The 23016-nt window shown below is 41.8% G+C and overlaps 2 non-coding genes across 2 annotated transcripts; both read left to right on the forward strand.

Moving 5' to 3' along the window:
• The first annotated feature begins 628 nt into the window (after nt 1-628).
• On the forward strand, nt 629-766 carry LOC114816774. The gene has a single exon (XR_003764586.1). It is a non-coding gene; the product is annotated as a small nucleolar RNA SNORA7 (small nucleolar RNA).
• A 19278-nt stretch (nt 767-20044) lies between these two features.
• LOC114815547 lies at nt 20045-20182 on the forward strand. Its single transcript, XR_003763335.1, has one exon. It is a non-coding gene; the product is annotated as a small nucleolar RNA SNORA7 (small nucleolar RNA).
• The last annotated feature ends 2834 nt before the right edge of the window (nt 20183-23016 follow it).

Genomic DNA, 23016 nt, shown 5'->3' on the forward strand with positions numbered 1-23016 from the left:
TGTTATAGTTGGGAAAACCTGTCCTTTTTCAGTCAGCCATTTGGTTGCCTGTGATTGAGCACACACAATATGCTAGGCACTGTATTATGTCTTTTGGAAATGTGTGAAAGACTTGACATTCCTCTTCAGGAAGCATGGAGTTCACAGTTGGGGTTACACCCCTGATGATTGGAGTTGACTGAGTTATTCTTAAATAGTGAGACTTGCCAACTAGCCGAGAACAGTGATTAAAAAGGATACCACCTTCTAGCTAACAACTGAATTCAAGTAGCAAATTTTTACAGTTGTTGTATAATGAGAATGCAGGCAGAACTTCAAAAGACTAGACAATTGAAAACCATGTAATACACTTCTACATTCACAGCCTTGCAATTAACCAGACCAAAAAAAAGTGGGATTTTTGTGTATTTAATGGAGAATCCTGAATTGGCTTAAATAAGCTATGGGTAAATTATCAAATTAAAAATACACACTATCTAGTGATTATGAAACACATGCCTGGAACTAAATAAACTCTGAAGCTGGTAGTTGGTTAAGGACACTATCCCTACAAACAAGAAACAAAATAAATAAATAAATGACTTTTCCTCTAAGAACATTTCTTTTTCAACAGAGTAGCTAATTTTATCCCCTCTCAGGGTTGTATCTGGAGAGTTGCCAGTACTCTACCAGTCTCAACTACAGGAGGGAAAGTCAAGTAGAGGCAAATCCATTCCATTCCTAGCTTGGGCAGTGGCTAGCTAGTGGAAGGCAATCTGCTACAAATCACAACTTCTCTGTGCCTCAGTTACCTCATCTGTAAAATGGGGATTAACTGTGAGCCTCACGTGGGACAACCTGATTACCCTGTATCTACCCCAGCACTTAGAATAGTGCTCTGCACATAGTAAGCGCTTAACAAATACCAACATTATCATTGTGCTGGGCAGCAGTGCCATGGGAAGGAGTCTAAGGCAAAGACTCAAGTTTACTGCGTGGAAGGAAGCTATGGTAAACCACTTCTGCATTTTTATCAAGAAAATTCTATGGGTCCACTACCAGAATGATTGCAGATGGAGGTGGAACATTTTGGGAGAGAAGTGTTCACGGCGTCACTTTGGATCAGAGATGATGCGACAGCATAAAACAAGTTAATTTTATATGATAGGCTTTTCAACGAGCTGTCTAAACTCTCAGGTTCTGGCTAGCTCAGAAAGGAATTGCTGTCTTTGCTTTTTTTTAATTTTTCTTTTGGGGAAAGACAGAATAGCTCAAAATGGATTCATGGTTGTCTGGTTTGAAATTTGCCATTCATTTGCTGGGCCACCTCAAGCAAGTCTCCAAAGTTTTGTGCCTCAGAGTTCCCACCTGTGAAATGGTTGACAAGAATGTTCAATCCTTAACTAGCATGTAGATGTATTGTGGGCACTTGTTGATATATCTGCAAAGCACTTGGGGTATCTTGGAATAAAGGTGAAATATGAAAAAAAGAGAGAAGGTGAAATATGAAAGCTGCATGGCTCAGTGGAAAGAGCATGGGTTTAGGAGTCAGAGGTCATGGGTTCGAATTCCAGCTCTGCCACCTGTCAGCTATGTGACTTTGGGCATGCCACTTGACTTCTCGGTGCCTCAGTTACCTCATCTGTAAAATGGGGATTAAGACTGTGAGCCTCTCGTGGGACAACCTGATTACCCTGTATCTACCCCAGCACTTAGAACAGTGCTCAGCACATAGTGCTTAACAAATACCAACATCATTATTATTATTATTATTATTATTATTGAGTGCCAAAGTCATAATAATAAAAACATCCACTGAACATATAATTTTTCACATTTACTTAATTGGTGCAAATACATTTTGCTATCCCCCCAAATGAGCTGCTATATTTCTCTCTTCTCTCTCCAAAAATAAATCTAATTTTTCTACTTGTTAGCTAATGACAGCACTAATTCTCATACAGCCATTTAATTCTCAAAAGGTGAAAAATCCTTTCTCTTATTTTCAGACCACTTGAAGGGCTATCACTAGAAAACAGTTCTACCAATTGTAATTCTGAGGTACTAGAGGCAATTGTGCTTGGCATAAGTGGTTGTGGACAGAGTAACCACTTGAATTTCTCTGGTGTTTAATATTGTTCAATTCATCATCTCTATTGGGATATAATTTTTTGCTCAGGAATGTCTGTCACAGGGTCATTTATAAACATCCAACTTCTTGAGGTAATGAAGTTAGCAGGGAACCAACTTGCTTTGACTTGAGACAAACCTTCTGTTCTACGGGCTGATTTATTTTTTCCAGACCTGTAATTCCATGTGTCTTTGCTATATTAAGGCTGAGCGCAGGTATCAGAAATCATACAGCCTGTTCGCACTTTATTCATTAGGGCCTTGGAATCTCTCACTGGCCCTGGGAGTTTCCTGTCAAGGCATGAGACAAATTCATAGCCTCCCCTGCTTTGTGATTCCAAATGATAAGCCACCCCAAACACTTACTTGATTATCAAAGCTACTCGCTTAATTTATTGGGAGTTAATCTAGCTAAGAGTGGGATTAAGGATGTCCTCACCCTCTCACCATTGGCTCCCGGGCTCAGGGATGGCAGCTGTTTTGACAGTCTCAGCTGGGGAAAATGGCCTCTTCACCCATATTTGACTAACATACATTTTTTTTCCTATTGTCTCCACCCATGTCCATCTGTCAGGATGGCACAGTGCCCATCCCGCAATTAGCCAGACTTTTTGCTTCCAGCACTGGTTCTGGCTAACAATGGAAATGGAGAGATAGCCTGAAAAATACTGTGTGTTAAATGTTGTCTCTACATTCTCTGTGGCATTTTGGAAACACTGATGCTCCCAGCTGCTTTATGCTTAACCAAATTACTGGACAGGTTCACTCTTGAAAAATGAACCCAGCCAATTCAAATAGGAAAAAGAAAATGAGTCTAAGACTATACTCTATCAGAAGGATGGTTGCTTGGCAAATTAATGAAATTGATTTAAATGAACTCATACTACTTTGGAGAAAGTGGTTCCTCTGGACACTCAAAATTACATCCTGGAAGTCATGTCACCGAGCCCACATAAAGAGCGATCTGGCTAGAGTGGCACTGTAAAAAGTGGCAAGAAAGTAGTTAGAGTGGCAAAATTGTGGATCTTCAACAATATTTCTCTTCCTGCATGTTCCATTGACACATCAAACTAAACCCATCCAAAATGAAACTCTTCATCTTCTTACCCAAACACTGTCCCCTCCCTGATTTTCCCATCATTGTACATAGCACCACCATTGTCCATGTCTCTCAATCTCATGGCCTTGGCATTATCCTCAACTCATCCCTCTCATTCAACCCACACATTCATTGTCACCCAATTATGTCAATTCTACCTTCACAGTATTTCTAGAATCCACCCTTTCTTCTCCATCCATTGACTACCATTCCAATTCAAGCACTTCCCATATCTCACCTTGACTATATCAGCCTCTTTGATAACCTTCCTGCATCCTATTTCTCCCTTTTGCAGTCCACACGTCACTTTACTGCCTGGATCACTTTTCTAAAAAAACAGTACAGTCCATATCTCCCTACTCTTCAAAAACCTCCACTGCATGCCCATCCACCTCCTCATCAACCAGATACTCCTTATCATTAGTTTTGAAGCAATGTCAACTCTCTCCCAACTAAACTTCACTGATTGCTATTACAAACCAACCCACACATTCCACTCCTGTAACACCAATTTACCTCTGTTCCTCAGTCTCATCTATCGCAGCATTGACCCCTTACCCACATTTTCCATCAGGCCTGGAACCCCCTCTTCCTTCAAATAGTAATAATAAAAATGATATTTGTTAAGTGCTTACTATGTTCCAAGCCCTGTTCTAAGCTCTGGGGTACATACAAGGTAATCAGGTTGCCCCACATGGGGCTCACAGTCTTCATCTCCATTTTACAGATGAGGTAACTAAGGCCAGAGAAGTTAAGCAACTTGCCCAAGGTCACAGAAGACAAGTGGAGGAGACATAATTAGAACCCATGACCTCTGACTTCCAAACCCGTACTCTGCTCTTTTATCTGACAGTCCATCACTCTCTCCCACCCCCATTCCAAGCCCTCCTAAAATCACATCTCTTTTAAAGACCTTCCCAGACTAAGCCTTTATTTTCCCTATCAGTCCTCCTCTGTGTCAACTATGAACTAATCTTGGCACCCCTTAAGTACTTTGATATTCATCACAGCCTCACAATACTTATGTATATATTCTTATACTCTATTTCTTCTCTCTCTATTCTATGTCTAGCTCCTCCTGTAGACTATAAGCTCCTTGTGGGCTTAGATCTTGTTTCCCAATGTTGTTTTTTGTAACCTTCCCAAGCACTTAGTACAGTGTTCTCCACACAGTAAACTCTCATTCAATTATATTTGCGTGCTTACTTTGTGCAAAACACTGTACTAAGTGATAAATACAATGATTGAATGATTGGCAATCCAAATGTGGAAACAGGCACAGAGACCTATATGAGGTGATATGGCAGACTAATGAATCCTAGTTTCATGCACTTTGCAGTATGCCATGTCTTCCTACCTCTCCACTGTCCAGAGTAGATGATGCTGAGGATAGATGGATGGATGATGAGGCTGAGCCTGATGACTGGGTCTTCAATCAGAAATGATGGATGAGCCTTCATCATTGTATTTCAGGACAGAGAACCTATTCTAAGGAGTTGAGTGTGCTGATAGTGGTTTATGTAGCACCATGCACACTTTCCTTCCCATCCCAGTCATGTTTCCACAGAGACTGCAGAGTGTAAGTAGTAAGCACATTGCAAAATGCACAATGCAATTTTTTTTAATGCGTAGGACCCTTTCATGACAGAAAGGATGACAAGACTGTACCAATATTGGGCCCTGGTGTCATAACCCAATGGGAAATTGTTTTGAATATAGTAATAATTCTTTGTCATGTAATAAGCAGTTATTCTGCACATACTATGTGTTAAGTACCTTACTAAAAATGGGAAAAAATGGGCCTGGTCCCTGGCACTTGAAGGGCTCAAAATCTAAGAATAAGCAAAGGCAGGTGACAGACCCACAAGGGAAAACGAAAACAACAGGATCACAAAACCATTTTAAAAGACAGCCAATGTGATCTTCTCCTCCTTGATTCTTATATTTTACTTTGTCTTTAATTTAAATTTCATTTTAAGTCTTTGGAGGACTAGGGACTGGGAATTTTTTCCCCAGAGATCAGTCTAATCATATGCATCAGTGCAATGCTGAAATAATATAATAGTAATAATATTCTTACTAAGCATTTTTACTCCTTTGCTGCCCATCTCAGTTCATTATTATTCAGGATTCTTGCTGGATCTTCCCATATTGCATGAACTTTCATGGCACCCAAGGCGGTTCTTCCATCAGAATCCTTCAGCAAAGGATTCGCCTTGATGGTAAAGCCCCAGTAGGGAGAGTGGGAATGGGAGACTAAGCCCTCTCATTCCCTACTCTTTCCACTGGACCAACAGCAGGACTCCTACAAGACCCTTTTAATGGTTAAATCCTGGCTCAGTGACCCCTTTATCAATGCTTCTAAGATTTCTCATCTGAATGAAAAAAGGAAATGTGGCAAATTACATGGGAAAGGCTAGCTTTCATCTCACTCAGGGCTTCACAGAAAACAACTGGGTAGATATTGAGAGTAAAAGCAAAAACAAACTTTTAGAGAGCACATTTATACTAACTTGTTAAAAATTATATTTCTCTTTCTTATTTGAGAAAATGCAGATGCCACAGACTCAACTCCCTTCCTCCTCTCTCGCCCCGCTCCGGTCTATTCTTCACTCCGCTGCCCGGCTCATCTTCCTGCAGAAACGATCTGGGCATGTCACTCCCCTTCTTAAACAACTCCAGTGGTTGCCTATCGACCTCCGCTCCAAACAAAAACTCCTCACTCTAGGCTTCAAGGCTCTCCATCCTTGAAGATGTCTGCTTATTATGTCTCTGACCTCTATTTTCAATCAGTCCATCCATGGTATTCACTTGCCCCTTCCTACCTCTCCTCCCTTCTCTCTTTCTACCGCCCACCCCGCACGCTCCACTCCTCTGCCGCCCACCTCCTCGCCGTCCCTCGGTCTCGCCTATCCCGCCGTCGACCCCTGGGTCACGTCCTCCCGCGGTCCTGGAACGCCCTCCCTCCTCACCTCCGCCAAACTGATTCTCTTTCCCTCTTCAAAACCTTACTTAAAAATCACCTCCTCCAAGAGGCCTTCCCAGACTGAGCTCCTCTTCCCCCTCTACTCCCTCTGCCATCCCCCCTTTACCTCTCCGCAGCTAAAGCCTCATTTTCCCCTTTTCCCTCTGCTCCTCCACCTCTCCCTTCCCATCCCCACAGCACTGTACTCGTCCGCTCAACTGTATATATTTTTGTTACCCTATTTATTTTGTTAATGAATTGTACATCGCCTTGATTCTATTTAGTTGCCATTGTTTTTACGAGATGTTCTTCCCCTTGACGCTGTTTAGTGCCATTGTTCTTGTCTGTCCGTCTCCCCCGATTAGACTGTAAGCCCGTCAAACGGCAGGGACTGTCTCTATCTGTTGCCGACCTGTTCATCCCAAGCGCTTAGTACAGTGCTCTGCACATAGTAAGCGCTCAATAAATACTATTGAATGAATGAATGAACAAGTTGATTAGGAAATAATCTCCTTCTACCTTTAAGTAATAATTCCCAGGGCAGGAGGTTCATTAGGATTGTGAGCTATTTCCCAGAAAATTACTTTTCCTTTAGAAATGACCTAAAATAATTCAAAATGGGCTAAATCAATTTGCCCATGCAGCCCTACCAAATTATCCATAATGATTGATTTATTTTATTAAAATTAACTGAATAATTGCCCAATCTCACCTTTATTTTCTTCCAGGTAGACATAGTATTGAAGGGTAACCATTGTCCTTCTTCTTCAAGCATCCCATTATTGTCACTGGCAGAGACCGAAGAGTGGATTGGCGGAGAACTGAGATAGCACTGAGATAGCATTCTTCACGTTTGCCTTTCTCTAGTTTCCAAGACATAGCTTGTTTGTAAGACTGAGAGGGATTATGCCAGGTGCTTTTGCTGGTGAAACTATGGCGATGACTTGCAGGATGTGGGTTTCAGAAGCTGTGTGAAAGTTGGTGGTCCAGAGGAGGGTTGGCAGTTATGGCCTTTAGAATCTTTGAAAATTAAGACAATCCAGTGTATTCTAACTGCTAATGGAAAAATATCTGGCTTTTTTATTATTGCATTTCTTTTTTTTTAATGGTACCTAATAAGCGCTCAGTGTGTGCCAAGCACTGTACTAAGCACTAGGGTATATACAAGATGAGCAGATTGGACAAAGACCCTGTCCCATATGAGGCTCACAGTCTAATCCCCATTTTACAGATAAGGTAACTGAGGCACAGATAAATTAAATGATTCCCCGCTTCTAGACTGTAAGCTTATTGTGGACAGGGAACTTGCCTACCAATTCTGGTATATTATACTCTTCCAAGCACTTAGTACAATGCTCTACACACACAGTAAGTTCTTAATGAATATCACTGATTGATTGGCTGATTGATTTGCCCAAGGTCACACAACAGGCTAGTGGCAGGACCACAGAGAAGCAGCGTGGCTCCGTGGAAAGAGCCCGGGCTTCGGAGTCAGAGGTCATGAGTTCGAATCCTGGCTCTGCCACTTGTCTGCTGTGTGACCTTGGGCAAGTCACTTCACTTCTCTGGGCCTCAGTTCCCTCATCTGGAAAATGGGGATAAAGACTGTGAGCCCCACGTGGGACAACCTGATTCCCCTGTGTCTACCCCAGCGCTTAGAACAATGCTCTGCACATAGTAAGCACTTAACAAATACTAACAAATACCAACATTATTATTAGAGAGAGAACCCAGGTTATCTGATTCCCAAGCTCTTGCTCTAAAATAATGATTATGGTACTTGTTAAGTGCTATGTGCCAAGCACTGGTCTAAATGCTGGGGTTGATGCAAGGTAATCCAGCTGGACAAGGTCCCTGTCCTGCATGAGACTCTCTCTCTATATCTCCATTTTACAGATGAGGTAACTGAGGCCCTGGGATGTGAAGTGACTTGCCCAAGGTCACACAGCAGACATGTAGCAGAGCTGGGATTAGAACCCAAGGGCTTCTGACTTCCAGGCCCATGCCCTATCCACTAAGCCATACTGCCCTTTCACTAGACAACACTGCCTGTTCTGGGCAAAATTGTCCATATTTGATTTTGCCAAAGAACCAATTACTGATGGTTGGGTATATTTTACCTCGCATTTTAGGTATATATCCAGACAGCATGGTCCAAAGGCAGAGAGGAAAAGTAGCATGGCATAGTGGAGAGAGCATGGGTGTGCGAGTCAGAAGGACCTGGATTCTAAGCCTGGCTCTGCCACTTCCCTGCTGTGTGGCCTTGGACATGTTATCTAACTTCTCTGTGCCTCATTTACCTCAGGTGTAAAATGGGAATTAGGGCTATGAGCCCAATATGGGACATGGACTGTGTCCAACCTGATTATCCTGTATCCGTCCCAGTGCTTAATGCTGTGCCTGGCACCTAGTCAGCCCTTAACAAATACCATTTTAAAAAAAGGCTGCTGACTTCCTGATAGGGTAAGTGGAATAAACTCACATAAGTATAATGTTAACAATCAGTACCATGTTTGTGATATGTCTGTTATATTGCTATACTGTAATCTCCCAAGAGAGTGCTCTGTATACAGTTAGTGCTCAATAAATATGATTGATTGATTTAGGGAAGTCACCAGCATCAGGTTCATGTACTGATGCATGTGTCTGCTGTAAGGCAGGTATTTATTATAATTTAAAATGGCAGTCTGGATCTGGTTAGTAGAATCCCCACTACAACATGGAAAATAAAAGCACTCTCTTGGATCTTCCAGGTGAGGGTGAATTGGAATCATGCATTATCAGCATCCTATAGACAAAGCTGGTCCCAAGTGAAGGTAGAAAATCTGGTGGGCAATGGAATTCACACCAGTGTAAGCCCCTCAAGAGAAAGGATTATGTCTCTGACCTCTATTTTCAATCAGTCCATCCATGGTATTCACTGAGTGCTGACTATATGTACAACATTTTATTAAAACCTTGGAAGAGTATATTAAACAATCCCTGCCCTTGTAGAGCTTACAATCTAGAGGGGGAGATAGACATTAAAATGAATTACAAGTAGGAGAAGCAACAGAATATAAAGATATATGAATACGTTCTGTGAAGGAGGAGGTGGGGTAAGTACCTAAGTGCTTGAATGGTGCAGACTCAAATCAATAGGTGACAGTATAGAGTCAATCAGTCAAATTTATTGAGTGCTTACTGTGTGCAGAGCACTGTACTAAGCATTTGGGAGAGTACAATATAACAGACACATTCCCTGCCCAAAGCGTGCTTATAGTCTACAGGGGGAGACAGATATTAATACAAATAAATGAATTACAGTTATGTACAGAACTGCTGTGGGCCTGGGAGGGAGGAAGAATAAAGGGAGCAAATCAGGGAAAATAAGGTGGGAAGATGATACATTAGTTAGAGAAGGCTTCATGGTGGATACATAATTTTAGTAGGACTTTGAACGTGGGGAGAGTGGCAGTCTGATGGATGTGAAGGAGGGGGGATCTCCAGGCAAGAGAGACAACAGTAAGGCACAGTGAATATGTAACTGTGAGAAGAGGGAAGTGTGCAGGCTGGGTTGTAGTGGGAGAAGAACAGAAGAGGCAAGAGAATTTTGGGGGCCTTGAAGCCAAAGGTGAATAGTTGTATGATCTCACATGCCAGTAATGTGATCTCCTATCTCCAGTTTCTCCCTCTCCATGGGTCTGGGAGCAAGGAAGGAAGCTCCACCATAACTCTCATTCCCACTGAGCCAAGAAATTAGCTTTTGCCACAACAACTGACAATCTGGAAAGTTTTGTGGTCAAAGTAGTAATTGCTTCCTACACAGCATGCCTCTGGATTGCTGTGAGGATGCAGATTTCCATCTACAGTCAGTGAAAGATTCCTGAGCAAAACTACCTTCTACTCTTCCTTCAAGGCAGACCGATCCACTTGGAGCTATAATGTGGGGATGTCCATTAGGGAGTAGTAGAAAGTTCAACGTATCAACCATGAGATGCTAAGAAATGGTACATAAAAATCATATTTTTATTCCTGGATTGAGTGCACTCCTTTGCTTTCAGCAATATCCTTACTAAATATTGGTAAGCAAATTTAAGATTTCATTTTGGTTTAACATCTTCTCCAAGAGGCTGTTCCTTCCTAAGCCCTTATTTTTTCTATTCACCCCTATTCTGTGTTGCCTATGCACTTGGATCTCTACCCTCTTAAATGCTTGGTATTGACCTCATTCTCAGCCCCACTAATATACACCTCCTTGCACTGTACTATTTCCTACCTGTCATTTATTTTAATGTCTGTCTCCCTTTCTAGGCTATCCATTCCCTGTAGACAGGGATCTTATCTACCACCTCCATTTTATTTTATCTCCCAAGTCTTTAGTACAGTGCTCTGCACAGAGTATGAGCATTGATTGATTGATTCATAGGCAATTCAATTTTTCTCATTTTGTCATCTATTTTCTGTGAGTGTCCCTCCTCCCTGATAAGAGAGTTTTCCTTACATCTAACTAAATTTCTTCATGCTACAGTAGAAACCTATAACTCCTGTTGGTTTTAAGTGTCCTATACACATACTCAGCATATTAGCTTTTTAGTTAGGCCCTAGATAATAATCCTATATCTTGAGCAAACAGCCTCATTCTCCTTCATATGAAAGAAGAATGACACAAAGAAGATCTTAATAGAAAAAGTATTCTTATCTAACAAATTTATTTCATTGTCTCCCATCCATTTAACAGCATATCCAGTTTTATTTTTATCTTTCAGGTGCCACAAATTGAGGCAGTAAGACTTTAGCGTAGGATTAAACTCTATTGGCCTTTGATAAAATCATTTCTAATATCTCATTTTTTCCAGCTATGAAAATATTTTCCCTCTCAGTGAATTGTACAGGAAGCTAAATGCAGTGTGATTAGTGTTTTCTATAGATAGAATATTCCTTTGAAATCTTAATGGAATATGAGGTTATATATTGTAAATCAATTGAATTATATCTCAAATTATGCTTTGAAATTCAAATAGGGGATCTGTTCTAGTAGACAGAGGTTTCTATTCCTATATTTAAGAAGAATTTTCATTCCTGTTTACCATCTGGAGGTTATCGGGACAGGGTCCACACTCTTTCTTCCCATGTTATAGATAACCTGTGCTAAAATGTAATATTCGATCGTATTTATTGAGCACTTACTGAGTGCAAAGCACGGTATTAATAATAATAATAATAATGTTGGTATTTGTTAAGCACTTACTTTGTGCAAAGCACTGTTCTAAGCGCTGGGGGGCATAGAAAGTGATCAGGTTGTCCCACGTGGGGCTCCCAGTCTTCATCCCCATTTTCCAGATGAGGTAACTGAGGCCCAGAGAAGTGAAGTGACTTGCCCAAAGTCACACAGCTGACAAGCGGCAAAGCCGGGATTAGAATCCATGATCTCTGACTCCAAAGCCCACACTCTTTCCACTGAGCCACGTATTAAACACTTGGGAGAGTACAATATAATAAGTCACATTCCCTCCCCACAATGGGCTTACAGTCTAGAGGGAGTTTACGGTGGAATAGGTACCCTGAAAACCTTATGCCACCGTACCAGATTCCCTGACCCCCAGCTCTCTCCCTATCTGATAGAGGGCCAGACTGTAGCCCCCTGCCCCAGATGGCTGGCACAAACGTGCTGGGCTCTCTCTGGTGCTGATCTATGGGGCTCCACAAGGCACCATCAGTCCATGAATGGCAACATGGCAGCTCCTATGGTGACATCCCAGGCACTGCCATCCCCCGCCCAGGTCTGCCCACCTAAATTTCATCCCTTCTGACAACAAGCTCTCCAGCAGGGGCCTGGGAGAAGCAACAAAGTTCCTTGAAGCTACAGTAATGGTAGGAGCTTGCAGTTCATGCATTCTGCTCTAGAACGTTCTTCTCCTCTACAACCCAATCCACATGGTTCGCTCTTCTAACACCAACCTATTTACTTTGCTGCTATCCATGGTGTAGTGGATAGAACATTGGCCTGGGAGTCAGGAGGTCAAGGTTTCTAATTCCACCTCCACCACTTGTCTGTTGTGTGACCTGGGGCAAGTGACTTCACTTCTCTGGGACTCAGATATCTCATTAGTAAAATAGGGAATGAAACTGTGAGCCCCACGTGGGACAGGGACTGTGTCCAAGCCAATTTGCTTGTATCCACTCCAATATTTAGTCCAGTGCCTGGCACATAGTATGAACTTAACAAATACTAAAATTATTATTTTCATTATTATTGATCCCTTGTTTATGCCCTCTCTTAGTCCTAGAATTCCTGCCTCCTTCATATTCAACAGTGTACAACTCTCCCTACCTTCAAAGCACTCCTAAAATCTCATCTCGTCCAAGAGGCCTTCCCTGACTAAGCCCTTATTTCCCTTATCCACCTGTCCCTCTGAATGAAATATACACTTGGCTGTGTTCCCTTTAAGCATCTTGGTACTCTATTTCCCCATCCCTAATCTATTTTATTGTCTATCTCCCCCTGTAGGTTGTAAGCTTATTATTGATAATAATAATAATAATAATGTTGGTATTTGTTAATAATGTTGGTATTTGTTAAGTGCTTACTATGTCCCGAGCACTGTTCTAAGCGCTGGGGTAGACACAGGGGAATCAGGTTGTCCCACGTGGGGCTCACAGTCTTTAATCCCCATTTTCCAGATGAGGGAACTGAGGCACAGAGAAGTTAAGTGACTTGCCCAAAGTCACACAGCTGACAAGTGGCCGAGCCGGGATTCGAACCCATGAACTCTGACTCCAAAGCCCGTGCTTTTTCCACTGAGCCACGCTGCGTTTACTATGTTCAGAGCACTGTTCTAAGCATTGGAGTAGATACAGGGTAATCAGGTTGTCCCATGTGAGGCTCATAGTCTTAATCCCCATTTTACAGATGAAGGAACTGAGGCACAGAGAAGTTAAGTGATTTGCCCACAGTCACGCAGCTGACAAGTGGCAGAGCTGGGATTCGAATCCATGACCTCTGACTCCCAAGCCCGTGTTCTTTACACTGAGCCAACCTGCTTCTTGTGGTCAGGGGATGCATCTATCAACTCTGTTGTACTGCACTTTCCCAAACACTGAGTGCAATGTTTTTCACACAGTAAGTGCTCAATAAATACCATTGATTGATTAAATGAAGATCCAGCACAATGTGAATTGAGGAGTGCAAGATAACAGTATCTGTGGTATTTATAAGTGCTTTCTATGTACCAAGTAGGGATTTCATTCATTCATTAAATAGTATTTATTGAGCGCTTACTATGTGCAGAGCACTGTACTAAGCGCTTGGAATGTACAAATCAGTAACAGATAGAGATAGTCCCTGCCCTTTGACGGGCTTACAGTCTAATCGGGGGAGACGGACAGACAAGAACAATAGCAATAGTATAATCAGATCAGACTGAATCTTTGTCTCCCACGGAGCTCATAGCCTAAGAGGGGAGGAGAGAAAATAGATATTTAATTCCCATTGTATGAATAAGGAAAATGAAGTCAAGGAAGTGATTTGACCAATTGTATGAGATAAGCAAGTGACAGTACCAAGATTAGAATCTAGATCTCCTCTCTTTCCACTAGGTCCATGAACTTTCTACTAAGCCATGATGCATCTCCCCACAGCATAAATAATTCATTCATTCAATCATATTTATTGAGGGCTTACTGTGTGCAGAGCACTGTATTAAGCACTTGGGAAGTACAATTCGGCAACAGATAGAGACAATCCCTACCCAACAATGAGCTCATAGTCTAGAAGGGGGAGACAGACAATAAAACAAAACAAGTAGACAGGCATCACTACCATCAAAATAGATAAAAAGAACCATAGATAAATACACATCATTAATAAAATAGAGCAATAAATATGTATTAATATATACAAGGGCTATGGGGAGGGGAAGGGGGCAGAGCACAGGGAAGGAGTAGGGAGAATGGGTAAGGGAGGGGGAGCAGAGGTAAAGGGAGGGCTCAGTTTGGGAAGGCCTCCTGGAGGTGGTGAGCTCTCCTTAGGGCTTTAAAGAGGGGAAGAGAGTTACTTTGGTGGATGTGAGGAGGGAGGGCATTCCAGGGCAATGGTAGGACGTGGGTCAGGGGTCGATGGCAGACAGGTGGGAATGAGGCACAGTGAGGAGGTTAGCAGCAGAGGAGCGGAGTGTGCGGGATGGGCTGTAGAAGGAGAAGAGGGAGGTGAGGTAGGCGGAGGCAAGGTGATGGAGAGCTTTGAAGACAATAGTGAGAAGTTTTCGCTTCACACAAATGTTAATATGCAACCACTGGAGATTTTTGAGGAGGGGAGTGACATGTCCAGAGCATTTCTGCAGAAAGATAATCTGGACAGCGGAGTGAAGTATAGACTGAAGTGGGGAGAGACAGAAGGGTGGGAGATCAGAAAGGATCTCCAAATTAAGGAGATGCCAAACTTTGATTGGTAATTGCCCATGGATTTCAACCTGTTGCCATAGTTACTGGGACATAGTGCATCAAGAGCCAGCACTGCTGTATCTTAGATAAGGATTGGGGTTAGGATAAGTTTTACCTAGTACAGTGCTTAGCCCATAGTAAGTGCTTAACAAATACCATTATTATTATTCCTATTATTAATAATAATGATGATGATAATAAAATATTAATAATAACAGGATTTGTTAAGGCCTTACCATGTGCCAAGCATGGTACTAAACACTGGGGTAGACACCAGGTATTCAGGCAGGTCATAGTCCCCTATTCCATATGAGGCTCGCAATAAGTAGGGGGAGAACAGGTACTGAATCCCCATTTTGAGGATGAGGAAACTGTGGCACAAAGTTAACCAACTTGCCCAAGGTCACACAGCAGGCAAGTGGCAGAGCCAGGATTAGTGACTCAAGGCCTATGCTCTTTTTACTAGGCTACAATGTTTTCCAGAGTTAGTAAAAAAATGATGCACATAATGCATTTCAGACATGGTAGGTTAGCTTAAGCGGCATGGTTTAGTGGATAGAGAACAGACCTGGGAGTCAGAAGGAACTGGGTTCTAATTGCAGCTCCGCCACATGGCCCATGACCAGCAGGCCCATGACCAGCAGGGATGAGAGAATATGAGTGCCTTGATGCAAATCACTATCAGTAGAATAAATACCTCCTTCCAGTTCTTGGTCCTAAATCTCAGGCCCAAGACTTGTCCACTCATCTCTATGGGAGATCCCGTAAGAGGTAGTACGACTGAAAGAGGGATTAAATGTTTTCAGTTCTCTCATTCACCCACAGCTCTTTCATTCACCCCACACATCCAATCCATCACCAAGACCTGCTGGTCTCACCTTTATAATATCGCCAAGATCCACCCTTTCCTCTCCACCCAAACGGCTATCTTATTGGTACAGGCTCTCATAATACCCCGGCTGGATTACTGTGTCAGCCTTCTCTCTGATCTCCCTTCCTCGTCTCTCTCCCCACTCCAGTCTATTCTTCATTCCACTGCCCGACTCATCTTCCTGCAAAAATGTTCTGGGCATGTCATTCCCCTTCTTAAAAACCTCCAGTGGTTGCCTATCAACCTCCGCACAAAACAAAAACTTCTCACTCTAGGCTTCAAGGCTCTCCATCACCTTTCCTCTTCCTACCTCTCCTCCCTTTTCTCTTTCTACTGCCTACCCCATAGGCTCCACTCCTCTGCCGCCCACCTCCTCAATGTCCCCCGTTCTCGCCTAGCCCGCCGTCGACTCCTGGTCCATGTCCTCCTGCTGTCCTGGAATGCCCTCCTTCCTCACCTCTGCCAAACTAACTCTTTTCCCCTCTTCAAAGCCCTACTGAGAGCTCACCTCCTCCAAGAGGCCTTCCCAGACTGAGCTTCCCCTTTTCCCTCTGCTCCCTCTGCTCTCCCTCTACCCCCCACTTCACCTCCCCTCAGTTAAGCCCTCTTTTCCCCCCATTTCCCTCTGCTCCTCCCTCTCTCCCCCTCCCCTCAGCACTGTGCTCGACTGCTCAATTGTATACATTTTTGTTACCCTATTCATTTTGTTAATGAGATGTATGTCACCTTGATTCTATTCATTGCTATTGTTTTAATGAGATGTTCATCCCCTTGATTCTATTTATTGCTATTGTTTTTGTCTGTCTGTCACCCCAAATAGACTGTAAGCCCGTCAATGGGTCTATCTGTTGCCGATTTGTACATTCCAAGCACTTAGTACAGTGCTCTGCACATAGTAAGTGCTCAATAAATACTACTGAATGAATACATCCCCTTGATTCTATTTATTGCTATTGTTTTTGTCTGTCTGTCTCCCCCGATTAGACTCTAAGCCCATCAATGGGCAGGAATTGTCTCTATCCGTTGCCAAATTTACATTCCAAGTGCTTAATACAGTGCTCTGCACATAGTAAGCGCTCAATAAGTACTACTGAATGAAGTTCTCAAAATATGACTAAATCTCATAGTTCATTGGCTTACCTTGTTTTCTAGAAAATAAAAATGCTACTAATGTGCATAAAAACACAGACATTACATATTTAAATCAATGCATTGCTTGTCTCCTTTAAAAGGAACTATTCCGTGTATATGTAGTTTCTAAAGTTAGTTGGCTTATTCTGAAAATTTGTTCTGTAGATTTCAAATTTCCAACTTTTTAATATTAAACATTTTATCCAGGAAAAACTTCAAAAAACCTGAAAAATAGAACTTTTTTGTCACCATAATCCCTTCATAACTATGGAAATGAACCCCCAAGACTAAAGGCATTAGAATTTATGCTTCTCACATTATAGGGTAGAGGAATGTGTAAATGATGAACATGTATGAATTATATGTAGGTGGTAACTACTAAAAGAGACGCAAATTCTCTTTCATTATGGCACTGCGCTGACAGAGAGGTTAAGAAGGAAAGGAGACAAGTCATCTCATGTATCAGAGGAACTCCACAAAATATTATTTTCACAGAAAGGTAAAGTTGGAAGTGAAACCCCATCCAATCAATCAATCATATTTTTTATGGCTTACTGTGTGTAGAGCACTGTACTAAGGACTTGGGAGAGTACAATAGAACAGAGTTGGTAGACAAGTTCTCTGCCCACAAAGACAGTTCTATCTTTGGCACAACTATCCACAACCCGAGTTCATAAAATTAAGCATAACAACTACCTGAACCTTTATTCATAAACTTTTCCAAAAACTCCCACCATAGTTTAAAGGATAAAAATCCTCTTCTCATATAAAATTAGGAGTAAAATTGTCCCTTTAACAAAATCATTGCCATTATGTTTATGGGACATACCCTGTCCTACATAGGACTGTCATTGTATATTCATTCGAGATAATTATTTTTAATTTTTGTCCCTATTGACCTGTAGACAGATGGCTAGCATGAATACGACTTTTATCTGGACACCAGATCTGGCCAGACAGCTATCTGATGGGTTTGATCACTAAACTGGCAGCTGCATTACAGACCTCCTCTTTTTTCTTATTCTCTCTGGGGACTCCAGATTGGATGCACTTAATGTGAACTTCTGCAAATGTGGGGCTTTTTGTGATTTCCAGTTGTGCTCTATTTTGGTAGCTATTTGATAAATATCAGTGGGGGGCAAGCTGTCCATATTTGAGGAAAAACTATTTTAGTTTCCAAATTGTTTTTGCCATCAGTGAGTTCTGAATGTCAATTCACTACTCTACTTTATTCCCTAAATTTAAGATTGTCTAAGAAAATCATAATAAACCAACCCGAAGCAGTTAACTGGAGGTTCAGACCTCCTATGGCTCCTGACTTCCAGAGACACTTTTTAAGTCTAGACAGAATAAGCCAAATTCTGTCAATCACAGTGAATGAAACTTGGAGTTCTTTAAATTAAGGGTGTGTGTGTGTGTGTGTGTGTGTGTGTGTGTTTATCACACTCAAGCACACTGTTTCTTGGAAAACAGTAGTTCAGAGTCCCATCTCAGGACTGCACCTGGAGAGTTTCCAGTACTTTACCAGTCTCGGTTATGGGAGGGAGAGTCAAGCAGAGGCCTGTCCATTCCATTCCTTCTTTAGGCAGTGGCTAGCAAGTAGAAGGCAATCTGCTACAAGTCAAAACTCTCCCATGCTGGGCAGCAGTGGCATGGGAGAGAGTCGAGGGTGGAGACTCAACTTCATTGCATGAAAGAAGGCAATGGTAAACCACTTCCATATTTTTACCAAGAAAACTCTATGGATACACTACTGGAATCATGGCAGGTGGAGATTGGGGCATTCTGGGAGAGATTTGTCCATGGAGTCACTACTGGTCGGAGAAAATTTGACAGCATAAGGCAAGAGAAGTTCAGAGCCTTGTCATCCAAACTGCCATCACGTTAATCCAAGCACTTATCCTATTCCACCTTGATTACTGCATCAGCCTCCTTGCTGACCTCCCTGCCTCCTGTTTCATTCCACTCCTGTCCATACTTCACTGTGCTGTCAGGATCATTTATCTACAAAAAACATTCATTTCCAATTTTCCTACTCCTCAAGAACCTCTAATGATTGCCTAGCCATCTCTGCATCGAAAGAAACTTCTTACCATCAGCCTTAAAGCACTCAGTCACCTTGCCCCCATCCTACCACACCTTGCTACTCTCCTACTACAACCCAGCCCGCACACTTCACTCCTCTAATGCCAAAACCTACTCGGTGTATTCTAAACTCATCCAACCTGCTGCTGAACTCTTGCCCACATCTTGCCTCTGGCCTGGAATGCCCTCCCTTTTCATAGCTGACAGACAATTACTCTGCTCACCTTCAAAGTCTTTTTGAAGGCAGTTCTCTTCCAAGAGGCCTTCACTAAATCCTCATTTCTTTTCCCATTCCCTTCTGCATTGCACTGACTTTCTCCCTTAATTCACCACTCTTGCCTGCAACCCCAAAGAACTTACACATATCCACAACTTATTTTTTCATATTAATGTCTGTTTTCCCCTCTAGACTGTAAGCTCTATAATACACAGTTTATTTGTCAACAGAAGAATAAAGCCTTGAATTGATCCTGGCAATCAAGCAATCATATTTATTGAGCACTAATGGTGTGCAAAGCACTATAGTAAGCACTTGGGAGAGTACAATACAATAGTAAAAGGACACATTCCCTGCCCACAACTAGCTTACAACCTAGAGGGGAGAGACAGAATAATATAAAAAAAAATGCATCCAGACCAGTATTCTGTCTCCAATAATTTCAACTAATAAGTGCTGGAAGGGAGACTGTGATTGTTGCCTTCCTAAATAACCACTGGGAAACAGAATAGGGAAGTAGGGAGAGGGTAAGGGCCTAAGAGAGAGAGCACAGAGAGGGCCTCAGAGTCAGAGGACTTGTGTTCTAATCCTGGATCTTGGGTTCTAATCCTGGCTCCTCCACTTGCCTGTTGCATGAACTTGGGCAAGTCACAACTTTTCTGTGCTTCAGTTTCCACAGCTGTCGATGAAATACCTGTTCTCCTTCCTACTTAGACTTTAAGTACAATGTGGGACAGGGACTGTGCCTGGCCTGATTAACTTGTACCTAGCCAAGTGCTTAGATAGTCCTTTACACATAGTAAGTGCTTAACAAATACTACTACAAGTTTGCTAAGCCCTGCTGTGTGCCAAGCACTGTACTAAGCTCTGGGTTGGATAATTAGATTGGACATAGTCCCTGTCCACATGGGGCTCACAGTCTAAGTAAGAAGGAGTAGAATGTAATACCCATTTTACAGATGAGGAAACTGAGGCAAAGAGAAGTTGTTACTTGCCCAAGATCACACATCAGACAAATGGCAGAACCAGAATTTAGAACCCAGATCCACTGACTCCCAGGTCTTTCCTCTTTCCACTAGGTCACACTGCTTCTCAATTACTATTATAATTATCATCATTGTTATTATTATTATCTATTGCCATGATCACCTCTCAGAGTCGTACCTGGAGAGTTTCCAGTACTATACCAGTCTTGACTGTGGGAGGGAGAGTCAAGCAGAGGCATACCCATTCCACTCATAGCTTGGCCAGTGGCTAAAGAGTGGAAGGCAATCTGCTACAAGTCAAAACTCACCTGTGCTGGACAGTAGTGGCATGGGAGAGAGTCGAGGGTGGAGACTCAAGTTTACTGTGGAGGAGGCAATGGAAAACGGCTTCTGTATTTTTACCATGAAAACTCTATGGATACACTATACTATCAGAACAATTGCAGATAGAGGTGGGGCATTCTGGGAGAGATGTGTCCATGGCATCACTATGGATCAGACACAACTCGACAACTTAAGACAACAACAACAATTACTATGATAGAGAATTTCCCATCAAAGTAACTGTCTCCTCAAAAAACTGTCCTTGGATCTATGAATTGGATGAATTCAGCTAAACACTTACCAACTTTTCAAACAAGTCTTATTTTTCAACCAACATCCCTAAGTTTCCCTTCTATAACCATCTGCTTTAAGATGGTATCTAATATGTACCTCATCCAGGCTTATCACAGTGTTCAGCAAAGAGTAGGCACTCAATATATGCCATGGCTATTTATAACATATTTTGACTCCCCCATCCAAGATTTTACTCAACCTTCCTTGAACCTATTGATATATTCTACCTGAACAACTTCCTGCAGTAACTGAAGCCATGTGTTTGTTTACCACTTGCTGATGAACAGGGTTTTCCTTGTCTTTGTTTTGAACCTACACCTTCAAGGTTCAGTGGGTGTCCCCTAGACTTGAAGCTGAAAGTTGAGAGATTTAGTAAATGGCAATTCTATGCAATAATAGCTTTTTACATGTGTGGCTTAAAATGAATGACCTTTGAGGAAAAAGTGGGAATATATCAAGGATCAATGATTCATGACTTACTGGAATTAATTTTTGCACCAATAAAAACAATGGATCTGATGAAGTATTGGACAGGATCATTTGCTCATTAAAGCCATTGGCATATAATTTAGGACACCAAAGTAAATAAGTAACTCTTTTACCAGGACTGAATATATACACAACGAACCTTATATTGACTTTTTCGGTATTGTTACTTTCCCATAATTTTTTTTTCTGACAAATGTATTCTTATAACTGTTTCTGTAACTAGTGCTACAGCAATCTAAGATAAATATTGATTACATGTATTTGGAACTTTTGTTTTAACAAGGGTTTAGCAAAATGCATTTCGATTAGAAAGGATAGTCATTGCTCCTGGCTATATATTGTCTTTGACCTATCATAGTTCCATGTTATTCAGTCTGGAAATATAAGACAACTCCCTCATAGTCTCAGAACAAGCTTGTAAAATGCCCTTATAATGTATTTTTAACAGCAAGATGGTATGACTTTTTAAATTTAGTTGCAGTTCTTATCTCAAAGCTGACCTTTTCATTGCCATAAATAGCAATTGTTCTCATTCTCGATACTAACCCTTCATGAAATGTCTCTTCAGAATCCAATCTGGGATAGACTTCCCTAAAAGAAGAACACTAAATTAAGGTAATATCCTAGTTTATTTGATACTACAATTTACAAAATGGAAACTGTTTTCAACTTTAAATATAAACCATTATTAGTATTTGTAATTTTTGCCTCAATCAATTGTACTTATTGAATAGTTACTAAATGCTGGGGAGAGTACAACACAATCGAGTCTGTACATGTTCCCTACCCACAAAGAACTTACAGTCTAGAGTGGACATCATTTCAACACTGGAGGTCTCTCCCCACTATAGGCCAACTCACATTTGACATTCCTCTAGGCCCCAGTCTCATTTTTTCTGCCACCTGCTTTCAACCAGTCATATTTATTAAGTATTCACTGTGCAGAGGACTGTACTAAGCACATCTAATACTACAATAGATTTGGTAGACATGTTTGCTGCCCACAAGGAGCTTACAGTCCAGAGGGACCTTCTTGTTCATTCCACTGCTTCAGGCTAGAATTTCCAACAACTTCACATTCAAAGGGACCACCTCTCTTCCCCCATCTTCAAGGCCCTTCTGAAAGAACAGCTCCTTTGGGGTACCTTCCTTGACTGATCTCTCATATTCCCACCCTATTTCATCCACAAATTACCATTTCAGTGCAATTGCATTACCTAAACACTTGGCTTCAACCACATACACATGTACACACCTCTATAGCATTTTGTATATAGCATTATATTCTATTGCTTCTTCCTACCTGTAATTTGTATTAATATTTGACTTCTGACTCCCCTGCTAAACTGTAAGCTACTCAAGGACAGGGATAATATAATAATAATGATGGTATTTGTTAAGCGCTTATTATGTGGCAAGCACTGTTCTAAGCACTGGGATAGACACAAGGTAATCAGGTTGTCCCAGGCAGGGTGCACAGTCTTAATCCCCATTTTACAAATGAGCTGAGGCACAGAGAAGTTAAGTGACTTGCCCAAAGTCACACAGCTAATAAGTGGTGGAGTTGGGATTAGAACCTACGACCTCTGACTCTCAAACCCATGCTCTTTCCACTGAGCCACAGTGCTTCTCAATATCTACCAACTCTACCATCTACCAGTGACTATCAGTCATTGACTGATAAGGTGTTATCAGTGAGTAGCTGAGATCACCAATGCATAATTAATAAGTCCCTTCCACACTGGGTGCATGTAAAGATTGCTGTTTTTGCTTTTTCTCCCTCCTGGCCTCACAATCTTCCTGAAGTATCTGCTCCAAGACAATGATCCTATTTCAGATCATCGCACATTGGGCTGATTTGTCTTCTGCAACTGTCTCCCAATTATCTGCTCTTCTGACATATCATTTGAGGTTTTGTTTAGTAGTATATTAAAAGCATTTCTTTCATCATGCTGCTTATGAGTTTCCCAAACTTGTTTGGCCAGTCACCTATGGGTAGGTCCCAAAGAGTGAACACTGTTTTGA

The sequence above is a fragment of the Ornithorhynchus anatinus genome, chromosome 1, assembly GCF_004115215.2.
Source record: "Ornithorhynchus anatinus isolate Pmale09 chromosome 1, mOrnAna1.pri.v4, whole genome shotgun sequence".
Classification (NCBI taxonomy): Eukaryota; Metazoa; Chordata; class Mammalia; order Monotremata; family Ornithorhynchidae; genus Ornithorhynchus; species Ornithorhynchus anatinus.